This window comes from Balaenoptera physalus, assembly GCF_965194825.1.
Source record: "Balaenoptera physalus genome assembly, chromosome: 11".
Classification (NCBI taxonomy): domain Eukaryota; kingdom Metazoa; phylum Chordata; class Mammalia; order Artiodactyla; family Balaenopteridae; genus Balaenoptera; species Balaenoptera physalus.
Window position 1 is genome coordinate 44,415,612 of NC_138896.1, and position 14,710 is coordinate 44,430,321.

Here is a 14,710-nt window from a genome sequence, read left to right on the forward strand (position 1 = left end):
GAGGAGGGTGGGGGAAGGATGGCCTGGGAGTTTGGGATTAGCAGATGCAAATTAGAATATATACGATGGATATAAACAACAAGGTCCTACTGTATAATAGCACAGGGAACTATATCCAATATCCTATGATAAACCATAATGGAAAAGAATATATATAAAAATGTATATATGTATAACTGAGTCACTTTGCTGTACAGCAGAAATGAACACAACATTGTTAATCAACTATACTTCAATAAAATTAAAAAAAAATATATATATATATATATAAAATCAGCTGCTTCTGGGAACCCTAAGAACACAGGAGCTACGTGGGTGGTATTTATAGCTATATGAAGAAAGGGGCGATAGCTGGGTAGAGGCCGGGTCAAGAACTTTCCACGCCAGTCCAGTCACAAAGGTAATGCCTATTATAACAAGGGCTGCCAAAACATTTCAACCAGAGGGTAAGTTTAATAGTTGCAGCGCTGCCCAGCACACCCAGGGAAAGATATTAAGGAAGAATAGTTTAGAGGTCTGAATATGGCTAAACATCAACCAGGAGAAAATAATATATTTTATTAAATAAGTTCCCGAAGGTTCCCAAATCATATTTCAGCACGTTACTCTCACACACACCGTATCAGACCATTACACATGCATACACTGATTCAAAAGCTATAGTTTTAAAGGGTATTTTCAAATATGTTATGAACCAAACTTTAACATATCGAAGACCACTATCACATTAAGTCTTTCAGCTTCTCCTGGGATTTCCAATTAACTGAGTAGTTACCCCATAGGGAAATCAAGGCATTTTTAGATATACTGTTACCACCAGCCACTACCTATCTGAGTCTATCAAACTTTTCATGATACGGTGTAAACAAAATTAAAAAGCAAAATAAACCAAATGCTAAACGTTGTTAAGTCTGCAGTTGCCACTCATGACTCCTAATGTAAAATCTGCGCATTCAGCAAAACAGCCTGACTCTTCCATCAAGGGCAGGCCAGGTGGGATTCTAGGAAGTAACCAAGGCTCCTCCCTTCGAATCCTGGAGGCACACAGAGAGCAGAGACGGTTTCAATTCCTGCTGCCTGCGTTCAAACCCCAACTGCAACCACTAAGAGGATTAAGACCCAGAGCTACTCAACATGGATGGACCCAGAGATTATCATACTAAGTGAAGTAAATCAGACAGGGAAAGACAAATATATGATATAGCTTATATATGGAATCTAAAAAAAATGATACAAAGGAACTTATTTACAAAACAGAAAGAGACTCGCAGGCATAGAAAACAAACTTATGGTTACCAAAGGGGAGGGGGGGGAGGGATAAATTAGGAGTTTGGGAGTAACAGATACACACTACTATATGTAAAAGAGATAAACAACAAGGACCTACTGTACAGCACAGGGAACTCTATTCAATACCTTGTAATAACCCGTAATGGAAAAGAATCTAAAAAAGAATATATATAAATATATGTATACTTGAATCACTTTGCTGTACACCTACAACCAACACCACATGGTAAATTAACTATCCTTCAATTAAAACAAAGAAAAGATTCTCCTCGTTTTTAAAACTTAAATGATGCCATAATAACATCTTCCTCCTGGAGCAGTTCTAAAGTTAGGACAAGATAATCTGCATTATCTCAGCACAGGGCCTGGCAGATAGAAAACTCTACAAATGTCAGCTTCTCCCACCACAACTTCATGAGCAGTATTTGCTGCTTCAAGCCTCTCACCAGCGATCTGTCAGCTCGCATCTAACACAAACAAGATGCTTTAGACCCAAGTTCCTTTTCGAAACTGGAAGCCCTCATGCCTCTCATCCGGGTCACCGCTGCTGCCCCCCAAGCGCAAGTTCTTCCTCCCACTGAGCCTCTCCAGAGACGTTTCATCTCTGCTTCATCTCCCAGACCCAGACTGCCTCCACTACCAACTTTCCAGAAGTATCTATTCCATCGGAAACCAAGTCCGCCTCAGCTTCATTACCCTGCCCCGCTTCTGCCTTTTTACTGAAACCCAGGCCCCTCCACTGCACTGCGTTAACTCAAGTCCTGGACACCACCGGGCCCACGGGCAGGGCATGTGTTTCTAATGTTCCCAGTGAAAACCAGTAGTTTTCAAACCATTATCCACGGGCACAAAGACCTTGCCTTCACACAGCAGGTCACTCTTGTGCCACCACCTTCTTCCTGGCCTCAAGATGACCCACACTCCCCAGCAGTCTGACACCGGGCTGGCTGTCCCCGTCTGCATCCAGGGCCCCATCCTCACAGGCCTTTGTCTTCCCTCCATGTCAGCCGGTCACACACACCTGTGGCCACAGCCTGGATCTTGTCACCTTGAACCCGACCTAGTCCACTTCAGGTCTGTACCTTCTGATAGCAATGCCCATTCTTCCAGCACTTTCATTCCTTAACTCCAGCTGGACCAACCACCAGGCTCAGCAACATCTCACATTCCTCCACTGGCCCGATTCTGCCCCGTCTCTGACCCCTCTGCTCTCTTTACCTCCTTCTTCTCCATTCGGTTTGCACCACATGATCCATCACGTCAACCACCATCCTCAACTCCCTCACCCCGTCCTCACCTTGCAACCACCCAGCCGAACCTCAACCCTGATCCAGGCAGCGGTATGTCGTCTCCACTCCTGCCCTGAGTATACACCTGAACTAGAGGAAACCATACCACCACGTGGTCCACTGCCTCCACGAATCCCAGCTCTGATCTCAGCCGGGGGCTCCAGGAAACTTGCCTTTTCTTCTCAGTGTCCTACACAGCCGGTTTTTCTATCCCTCACAGCATCTCTGCCAACTCTTCACGAAATGCCTGAAACTCGTACCCCACCCCCTCTTCTTTCCATGTCTGGCATCACTTTTTCATCTTCTTTACAGAGAAAACAGTGACACACGTAACAGCCCCCTCACTGTCCCACCCTGTCACCCTTGACCTTTGCTTCCTCCTGACCTGCTTCCCTCCTGTGAATCCTCCACCTCCTGGGGGGGGGGGGGTCTCACTATCAGTGACCCTCCCCTCACCTGGGTCTTTGCTCTGAGTATGTAAGATGCCCAAGGCTCTTCCATCCTAAAATAAATAAAAACAAATAATCCTCATAAACCCAGTTTCCTCTGTACTTAGCACCAACTCTCTTCTCAGGAAAGCAACTGGAAAAAAAAAAACAGTCTGTGTTTTATAATCTTTATTGTCTTTACTCCTCAACCCGTCGAGACTTGGTTTCTACCCCAACCACTCCACGGAAAATAAGGAGAGGCGACCAGATAAACAGGGAGGGAGTTCTTGCTCATGATTCTGTTTTCTCAGGAAAGAAGGAAATTAGCTGGCTGTGGAACGTCGCAGAGGAAGCGATGGGCAGAGGCAGGGATCACGCACTGAGGGGCAGCACAGGGTCATCGGTCTTGCCTCCAGTTCCCCATCCTGACCTTTTGCCGAGGCAGCAGTTCTGCCAAACCTGCCCATCTGCAAATTTCCCACGAACCCGGGGAGACCGAAGTGCCTGATTCCAGGGGTGCATGAGCTGCCCCAAAACGGTCTTCAAGGGAGAAGAGGGTCTTATAGCCCCATTTCTTCCGTTTCCCCATGGCCAATGATGAGTTGAAGCAACTATTATCTTTACTCAGGACCATCGCCTCTGGTCTCCAGGGTCAATACCAACATCTTTTAAGACATAGTCATGATAGACCTAGAACAATACCGGGCTCAGGAGAGCTTCCCCTTCCTCTGGAACTAAGCCTCAGTGTTGGGACTAGTAACAGCCTCCTAACCAGCTGCACTGCACCACGTGTTCCCTGCTCTCACTCCGCAGACACATTAATCCAGGTCAGTCTCGGCTGGTCTGCCCAGACCCAAGCCATTCTCCTTCTATTCCACGATCAAACCATACGAATGTCAGACCATGTGGACTACACACTCCCTCTCTCCTCGGGTCCTCTGTTCAGGCTACTTCTCCCCTTGGAACATCCTCCCCATACCCTGCCCAGCATGGTCAGACTAGGTGCTCACTTACCATCTGCTGAGTAAGGGGCGGGAGACAGAGAGGGAAGGGGGAGGAAAGGAGGGGAGGGGGGAGGGAGGGAGAGGAGAGGGGGGGAGGGGGGAGGGAAGGGGGAGGAAAGGAGGGGGGGAGGGAAGGGGAGGGAGGGAAGGAGGGGTGCGGGGAGGGAGGGAAGGAGGGAAAGGAAGAAAGAGGGAAGTAGGGAGGAGGGAGGGAGGAGGAAGGGAGGAGGGAGGAAAGAGGAGGGTGGGGGGAGGCGGGGAGGAAAGATCAGAAACACGTGTCACGTTTTCATTTGGTATGAATGGGTTTTAGCCTCTCATGTAAACCTTGTCATCTTAGAAAGTAAATGGCTGCCAATTAAGCTCACTCTGCAATAATCACCAAACACCCCAACCACCGCCCAGGAGTGCCCGGCGGTGAGCCCAGCCCCGGAGATTACTCTCCAGAGCCCTGCCCACCAATCCCCATTTCTCTGGGTGTGTCCGCCTCTGTGTCTCCAGCCGCCCATCACCCCCTTTCGTGTCCTCCTGGCCCCACGTGTCCCCATGTCTGTGTCTCGTGGCCCCACGTCCCTGGGTGTCTCTGTGGCCTGGGTGGGTCTTTCTGAGGTGGCCGCCCCACGCTCCCCCTCCTGCTGCCCCAGTCCTGCCCACAGTGTTATTTATGCTCCCCCAGCCCGTGACAGCCACCGCCACGCCCCTCACAGTGTCCCAAGGGAGGAGGGGCAGCCCTGCCAGGAGCCCTCTGCCCATCTCCCACCCTGCCTTGCAAGCACCCACCCGCCACCCTCACGTGGCTCACATTCAACTGCCGGAAGTTTTGCTGTCAATAAAAGGTTTGAGGATCACAAAAAAAAAAAAAAAAAGTGAGAGTCCCACATTACCTAAGTGTCATCGAAATCATTTCTGTAAAACAATTTCATAAACTTGACCCAGGACATAGCCTTGAAATGCCTTTTCAATGAAAGAAAACAAGCCAACATCCCCCATCTGAGAGTTCACTCTGATTTCACTCCCAGCTGACAGCGGACTGGCCCGCTACCTGCTGCGGGAATCGCCACAGCCTCCCGGTTCTGGTCAGCTGAGGCTGCAAGCCTGGAAGTCCTCTGAGTAAAGTCAATGCCACTAGACGACTGGGTGACAGCCACACCTGATTTTTACAGATGTTGTCATGGTTCTGGCATGCAGGGAGGGGAGGGCACACCAACAGCCAGCTTCCAAAGCTGACTCACAAACTCCCTAGGAGACTATTCACATTTTTATTGTATTTTATTCTACACAAGGCAAATATGCAACTTAAAAAAATTTTTAAATAACTATAATTTATTGAAAAGGTTAAAAAGTTTAATCAAATTTACTATTTAAATAATCGACATGTGACACCAGAAAGGCAATGTCTCTGAGGTTAAGAGAACTGAGAAATTTAACTTAGACAGGCTATAAAAATAGTAAAGGATTAAGGAATCCGGGGAACTCAAACTGGAAGGTCACAAAGCCCTCTGGTGACTCCCTGGTTTCACTGGTGAACAAGCTGAGGCCAAAGGAGGTGAGGGGACTGGCCCAGGGTCTCAGCACTCGAGCAGGTAGGGGCTGAGGGGATGGACCTATGTCTCCTAAATTCCAACTCAGAATTTGCAAGAGGAGAGTGAAATCTCTCCTTCATATTTAGAAAAGAAATCTACCCATACAACTCAGACTGATCTTTCCTCAGGAGGCCCAGTGGGTGCTCACTCTCAATGCTGGGGAGATGTCTGCACCCGGGCTGGGTTAGGGTTAGGGGTAGCCCCCAGCTCCCCTCAACCCTAAGGTCAAGACCCTTCCCCTGGAGCTTCCCAGCCTCTACACTGGCAAAGCAGCTGCTACAGAGAACATTTCTCATTTTCGGAGGAGGACCCACCCCTGGATCTCTCACAGGAACCAAGCGTCAGGGTTCACAGAGGTCCCCTCACTAGACTAGACACACGCCCTTGACTGCCAGCCTTGCCACAGAGCAGCAGGGCTGCCCCTAGATTCACGTCCTTCCTCTTCTTCCAGAGCTGCTGCAATAGGCCCTCTGGAAGCATCTAGACTGAGCTGCAAATAAACATATTAGTTTTACGACTCGGTCCCTCCCAGTGGTTATTTCTGTTCCAAGAGGTTGACAGAATTTTAAGCTAATGGTGGAATTAGAGAACACACTGTCTGACACATTATAGGTATTCACTAAACATCTGCTGAAGAAACGGTCAAAAGAAGAATGGCCCTGGGGGATGAGAGGCAGCTCTGCTGGTGCAGAAGGATACCTTATGTCCAAGGAAAGAAAGAAGTGCTCTTCACAACAGATGGTCACAACATGTGTCCTCTTTTCAACAGGAGCAGAAGACAGTGGTGAGACAGAAGTTATAAAGCGCCTACAACCTCCTAAGTCTTTCTCCCACATACTACTTCATTGAATCCTCAGAACAAGAAACCATCCTAGTTCACAGACATGGAAAGTATGACTTGCATTAAATGTAAGTCTTCTGGTTTCTCCAAAGAAGACATACAGATGACCAATAGGCACATGAAAAGATGCTCAACATCGCTAATTATTAGAGAAATGCAAATCAAAACTACAATGAGGCACCACCTCACACCGGTCAGAATGACCATCATTAAAAAGTCTACAGGGACTTCCCTGGTGGCACAGTGGTTAAGAATCTGCCTGCCAATGCAGGGACCACAGGTTCAAGCCCTGGTCTGGGAAGATCCCACAAGTCGCGGAGCAACTTAGCCCATGCGCCACAACTATTGCACCTGCGCTCTAGAGCCCGTGAGCCACAACTACTGAAGCCCGTGAGCCTAGAGCCCATGCTCCACAACAAGAGAAGCCACCGCAATGAGAAGCCCACGCGCCACAACTAGAGAAAGTCCGTGCGCAGCAACGAAGACCCAACGCAGCCAAAAATAAATAAATAAAGTCTACAAATAACAAATGCTGGAGCGGGTGTGGAGAAAAGGGAACCCTTGTACACTGTTGGTGGGAATGTAACTTGTTGCAGCCACTGTGGAAAAGAGTATGGAGGTTCCTCAGAAACCTAAAATAGAATTACCATATGATCCAGCAATCCCACTCCTGGGCATATATCCAGACAAAATTATAATTCAAAAAGATATATGCACCTCATGTTCACAGCAGCACTGTTCACAGTAGCCAAGACATGGGAACAACCTAAATATCCGTCAACAAATGAATGAATAAAGAAGATGTGGTACATATGTACAATGGAATACTACTCAGCCATGAAAAAGAACAAAATAATGCCATTTGCGGCAACATGGATGCAACTAGAGATTATCATACTAAGTGAAGTAAGTCAGAAAGAGAAAGACAAATAACATATGATATCACTTATATATGGAATCTGAAATAGGACACAAATGAACCTATCTACAAAACAGAAACAGACCCACGGACATGGAGAACAGACTGGTGGTTGCCAAGGGGGAGGGGGTTGGTTGGGGGAAGGATGAAGTGGGAGGTTGGGATTAGCAGATGTAAGTTTTTATATATAGAATAGATAACAACAAGGTCCTACTGTATAGCACAGAGAACTATATTCAATATCCTGTGATAAACCATAATGGAAAAGAATCTAAAAAGGAATGTATGTATAATTGAATCACTTTGCTGTACAGCAGAAATTAACACAACATTGTAAATCAACTATATTTCAATAAAAAAATTAAAGCTGAAAAAAAATTTTAAGTCCTCTGATTCAAGAGCTCCTAAGTCCCCTTTCCTCTGCTACACCAAATCTATAGCGACGCCCTACAGCATTTCAGGAAGAGTTTTATCTATCAATGAACCAGATCATTTTACATAAGGAAAAACTGATTTAAGGGATACACAGTGGATATGGGAATGGTAGCTGTCAAATGTTCTCCCTGCAGAACCCAAATCCCTACTGGCTAGACACGAGTATCATCCAGGGAATTTCAATTCCTTCATATATTTTTGTTAAAATAAACAAGTTTATACTCTAATCGAGAGAGTTCAGGTATTAACAAGGATGAAAGCAGCAGGTTGGAAAAGGTGATCTCAAGATGCTTCCACCTCTTTTAACATAATTATTTCAAGAGTGAAAGTTTATCATTGGGAGCAAGGTTGGTGCAGAGCTGTGGAGGGTAGTGACCTGTGTTCCATCCCCGACCCCACCGCTTACTGGGCCTTAGTTTCCTCTCATCAAGATGCCGACACGCACACATGGTTCAGAATGGTGCCTGCCCCACATGAATGGAAGTGACTGCACCAGACTGAGGATTATTCCTTACATTTTTTTGCTCACATTGCTTGACACTGTATTCAGGCAAAAGCAAATTCCACATTGAATGTGTCAAAACACGCAAATATTTCCAAGCCAAGATGTTTGCTTCCAAAGATAATCTCTTCAACGATGTTTCAACTATTTTGGCAGAAACCAATGTAATCAACACATTTTTAGTGTCTGCTTCCAAGTTTCAAAAATGTGTGAAAAGGCTCCACAAAATATTCTTAACTGTAAAGACAGCGCACATATTTTGAAAATGCTATCTGGTTAAAAAACTGCCTTCCTAAAAGGAAGAGTTAAATTGAGGATAAAAGTAAAAAGTTGATAAAGTTCAAGTGCTAATGCTCTACGTTGATGGCTACCTTTAGCAAATGCTCATTTATTTCTTATTCAAATTATGGGGGAAAACTAACACAGATATGACTATTTTTCTTGTATAGTAAAGGATTTTAAACTTGGCATGTCCTTCATTTAACTGAAAAGATAGAGGCATTCTATTGCTGATAGAGATCCAATTCTGTGCAACGATTTTGTAACTAAACTTTCACAAGCTGGGTCATGAAATCCAAATGAAGACTAGAAATTTAAAAATCTATAAACTCATTTTCATTAAAAAAGATGAAATGGTTCAGAAAGAAATGTTAATTAGTCAACTATAAACCAAATGACCTTTGCTTTCAAGATCTATAGAGCAAAGCTACCGTGGAAAAGTAGAAATATTTAGATTTTACCCTAGTCCTTGAATTCTAAGCATGATTCTGTAGCCTAAGATTCATAGAAGGCTTGGTTAAAGAAAAAAATACTGAATAAATATTACATTTCAGTGAGGTTGAATATTAATGTATTATTCTAACATTTTGAGATAGTTCTCAATTATTTTGTTTTTATAATTTAGAAAGTCAATGAATGAAAATATCTAACCCATCATTACTCAGATGCTGATAATGTAATTTGTACACTATCCATACCCTTCCCCACCCTTCCCTCCTTGGCTTCTCTCCTGTATGTCACTGCCCTGTTACCGCAATTCACCAAAGGATGAACAGGAACATGAAAAGAGTTCAGTTTTCAGTAGCTAACACAGCGATATGACAGGGTGGGACGTTAAAGTGACAACAGTCCCCCTTATCCACAGTTTTGCTTTCCGTGGTTTCAATAACCAAAGTCAACCACAGTCCAAAAATATTCAATGGAAAACTCCCAAAATAAACAACTCTTAAGTTTTAAATGGCACGACATTCTGAGGAGCAGGATGAGATCTTGCACCATCCTGGTCTGTCCCACCCCCAACAGGGATCATCTCACTATGTCTTGGTTATCAGACTGACTGTTGTGGTATCCCACTGCTTGTGTTCAAGGAACCCTTATTTTACTTACTAACTTAATAACAAAGAGCAAAAGCAGTGATGCTGGCAACTTGGATAGTCTCCTAATGTGCCTAATGTATAAACTTTATCATAGGTATGTAAGTACAGGAAAAAAGCACGGTATATACACAGCGGGTTCAGTACTATCCAGTTTCAGGCCTCCACTGGGAGCCTTGGAATGTATCCCCTGCGGGTAAAGGGGGAACAACTATTTTAAGGATCCTCATCCCCAAAGCCTTTCAGGTGACTAAGTTGATAGCCACCGTCCCCATCATTTATAACGAACAAACAATGGGATGTAAGTGCCTAGTGTTGGTTCAGTATATAACAGGTGCCTAATAAATGTCTGGTAGAGGAATCAAAGAAGAGACGGATGGAGGAAGGGGTGAAAACACTCAACAAAAAGGTACGCAATGAAATGCATGGATTTGTAGGAATTTAAAAGTGAAAAGAGCTGTATGTGGGGAAAGGTAGGGAAATGACATCAGTTCAAAGTTCAGCTTGGAGATAATTCTGGGTGAGATCCAAGCCCTTCCACGTCCTGTGAGTGACTTGAGCAAGTCACTATGTCTCCTGAGGCTCCATGTCCTCCTCTGTAAATGCAGCAAACAACAGAACCAGTTTTCATGATGGTTAAACAGCACGGTGGGGGGTGTCTGGCATGCAGTAGGACTCCACAAATACCATTCCTAATAACAGTCGTGTCGTCATCCAGTCCCACATCCTCCTTTTCTGGAAAATGAAGCCGAGACCCGGAGAAATGAAGAAGGCGTCCAAGGCACACAGCTCTCTGGAGGCAAAGCTTGGCGAGAACTCACACCTCCTGCCTCCAGGCCCGCGATCCATACTGCTTGTCAGAAAACCCACGATGAGGAGAAAATGAAGGGTGAAGCTGGTTCTCAGAATTTAGCATGTTTTCAAGAAACATGTGAGAGGGCGCCTGAAACATATGCAGTGTTCTCACATTCCGTCGTAAGATATTCTGATTCAGTTAAATCCAGGGTAAGGCTTCATCTGGAGATGATTCTAGCACCACAGGGACCCTGGGGTCCACTTGAGAATGTGAAGAGTAACGAGCACCCTAGCCACAGTCTTGACCATCAGAATCACTGGCCCACGGTGATCCGTTATATTAGAATCACTAGAGTTGACATCCGGGCACCTATATTTTTCTTTTAATATTTATTTTATTTATTTATTTTCTTTATCTTTTTTTTTTTTTTGGCTGCATCAGGTCTTAGTTGCAGCACACAGGATCTTTCGTTGCAGCTCACAGGCTTCTCTAGTTGTGGTGCACGGGCTTCTCTCTAGTTGTGACATGCAGGTTTTCTCTCTAGTTGTGGTGCACGGGCTTCTCTCTAGTTGTGACATGCAGGTTTTCTCTCTAGTTGTGGTGCACGGGCTTCTCTCTAGTTGTGGCATGCGAGTTTTCTCTCTCTAGTTGTGGTGCGCGGGCTCCAGGGCAAGTGGGCTCTCTAGTTTGCTGCAGGTGAGCTCTCTAGTTGAGGCACACAAGCTCAGTAGTTGTGGCACACGGGCTTTAGTTGCCACCAAGCATGTGGGTTCTTAGTTCCCCGACCAGGATTGAACCCTCATTCCCTGCACTGGAAGGTGGATTCTTTACCACTGGACCACCAGGGAAGTCCCCAGGCACCTATATTTTTAAAAGCTCCTTAGGTGACACTTACATGTAGTCTGTTAGAGAACCAATGACCTATAAATAGAGAAAACAACCATCTTGGCTGAGAGCAACATCACAAGACTAGGAAGAGGTGCGATTTGTGAAACTCAAGAAAGAAGAATGCTTCGTGGGCACAGCTCGAGGGGAAAGGCAGGACTCCCCATCACAAGTCCGGGGAGCATGTGAGTCAGACAAAGAAGGGGCCCTGCAGAAGGTGCAGACCCTGAGCTCATCACTCCTTGTCCCCAAACGTGCTCTGCCTCTGCCACCTCTGTTGGCAACGCTCATCCTCCCCAGATGAACATGAGCGCTTATAAACATCAACCCCTGCTCCCAGTTCACAGCATCTCCTTCAGAACTCTGACAGCTCATCAAAGCAGGATGCTGTGCCATCATTTAAGCTCAGCTACTCCCATCTGCTGTGTTCCCTTAAGGACCTTATTTAACCTGAGCTTCCATTTCTTCCTTACAAAGAGGAACTGTCTATTTCACCTATTTAACAGAGTTGTTAAGAATGATCAAAAGACACAATGTGTCTGAAAGTGTTTTTCCACTTCCAAAGCAATATGCAAATCTAAGATACTTCCTTTGTTTACTTACACCTCTTTACCCTAGTGAAGTTATCACAGGTTATAAGGTTTACATTCAGTAGATGCCCAAGCAGGGGCGGTTGAGCCTGCTCCACAGAACCCCAGGGCCTGGAGGGCCACCCGAGGTTGGCTTACGATGGCAAGGATTAAAGAGGAGGTGGGCTGGTCACCTAGACTAAGAATGACAAACATCACAGGACCTGGGAAGTTCAAGTCAGAGGCTTAAACTAAGTCTAAGCTTTAGATAAGTTCAAAGAATTGTACATTATTCTACTTTGGAGGTTAACCCAAACGTCACTGAGCCCAACCCTGCACACAAATGAATGAGTAAAAATGGCTCAAATAGAGAAGATATGAAAAAGATTTTGAAGGGACAATGTCTTGCAAAGGAATGCTGGCTAACAGGCCATTTCTGGGATGGAATACTAGTGAAGGGGTTGACAGCTCTCATTTGCATCCAATTCTGCAATGAAAAATGGAGAATCCAACGCAAGATAAAGAGGGCCGTGCACAGTTCTAACCAAAGATAATTAGGCAGAGTCCACCTCCAAAGTACCGGGAAGAATGCATTTACAAGGAGCAGCCGAGCTGTTGGTCTGACTCTGCCACCAAACAGTCTTTATCTGGACCACGGGGAAGTTAAGATGTCAAACTCCTCAGATAAAATAAAGACTATCCCTCATCAAAAAGTCTACAAACAATAAATGCTGGAGGAGGTGTGGAGAAAAGGGAACCCTCCTACACTGTTGGTGGGAATGTAAGTTGGTGCAGCCACTATGGAGAACAGAAATGGAGGTTCCTCAAAAAACTAAAAACAGAGCTACCGTATGATCCAGCAATCCCACTGCTGGGCATATATCCAGAGAAAACCATAATTCAAAAACATACATGCAACCCAATGTTCATAGCAGCACTATTTACAATAGCCAAGATATGGAAACAACCTAAATGTCCATCAACAGAGGAATGGATAAAGAAGATGTAGTACATATATACAATGGAATATTACTCAGCCATTAAAAGGAATGAAACAATGCCATGTGCAGCAACATGGATGGACCTAGAGATTATCATACTAACTGAAGTAAGTCAGAGAGAGAAAGACAAATACATGATACCACTTACATGTGGAATCTAAAAAAAATGATACAAATGAACTTATTTATAAAACAGAAACAGACTCACAAACTTAGAAAACAAATTTATGGTTACCAAAGGGGTAAGTGGGGGGAATGGATAAATTAGGAGTTGGGGATTAACATACACACACTACTATATATAAAATAGATAATCAACAAGGACCTACTGTACAGCACAGGGAACTCTACTCAATATTCTATAAAAAACTTAAATGGGAAAAGAATCTGAAAAACAATGGGTATATATAAATATATAACTGAATCACTTTGCTGTACACCTGAAACTAATACAACATTGTAAATCAACCATACTCCAATATAAAATAAAAAAATTTTTAAAAGTGGAAAAAAAATAAGGACTATCTCATTCAGCATTTCCCTAGAAGATATGAGGCTTTAAGTACCTCCATATCACAATTATTTAACAAATCTGACTGACAGGTTTATGACTTATTTTCACATGTATTTTCCACTGAAGTTTCAAAAATCATTAGCTACACAAAGTAGAAAGAAGGGGTAAAATCCTTGGCATGAGTATAATACAAGTGGGAAAAAAGGCTTATGCACCACTAGGAAACAGATTTTATGAGTTTCCACTAATGAAAACATGTGAGGCTTACTTGAAGCCAAATTATGCAAAAAACAGATGGAAAACATATGTGAGCAAAGCAAGTGGTTACATTCATAAACACACAGCAGCCAAGCGGCTTTCTTTTTCACTGACCTTCATGCCAGACCTACATAGACAAGGCCTAAACCGGATGCTTTCTCTTTAAATGTAACCACTGTAAAATGTAAATAGAATGCACGACATAACATTGGCAAGGCGTGTTGGTAGATACAAACAGGGGAACCAGCTTCAGGAGGACCAGCGGCCAAGGCCAATGATGATTGCACACCCAGACCCTACTAAAACCTCATCTGACCACTGGGCCAAGGATCTCTGCCCAGCAATACAACGACCTTGCCATGAATGTTTCATGTTCCATATTACCACTTACGTCCAGATTTTTTCCTAAAAGGCAAAGTTAGGAACAGCTTAAATGAAAAAGCCATCAGCTGCCAAGTGGTACCACGTATAGGACGTTGCTTGGGTGATGCACTTCTCAGGCAAGTAAATCAATATTCACTTACATTTTAAAGACAAGTAAAAACCCCAGAGAAGCAACTTGTCTAAAGCTAAATATCCATGTTAGGAATAAAGATCACAACTTCCTGGCAGTCTGAGTCATATTCAGATTCCTATGACCCGCTGCCCAAGTGAGTTCTGATTTTAGACTTGGCCGGGGAGTAACTCACGTAACAAGGAGACAGAATAGATTTGGGCAGTTTCATCTGTGCCTGTCACCCCCAAAACACACACACACACACAGATACAAGCATACACAGATACACACATGGAATTGAAAGCAATTACGTCAGTGTCCCTGTGTATGGAAACGGACAGAGAACTAGAATTGGGGTTTTGGATCAGCAATCAAACTTACAGATCAGCAGGTCAGGACTGACTGATCATTGTAGCGTCTCCTCCCTACATCTGTCTTGTCATAACTGCTTTTTGATTTAACTTTTGTTTCCAAAGGCTATTCCATCGGAAAAGTCAAGACACATGAACTACAGAAATTCAAAAGAC

At 44.3% G+C, this 14,710-nt stretch overlaps 1 protein-coding gene across 20 annotated transcripts in view; it reads right to left on the reverse strand.

Moving 5' to 3' along the window:
• DST (dystonin) overlaps window positions 1–14,710 on the reverse strand; it is a 488,177-nt gene that overhangs the window by 213,582 nt on the left and 259,885 nt on the right. The window lies entirely within an intron of this gene.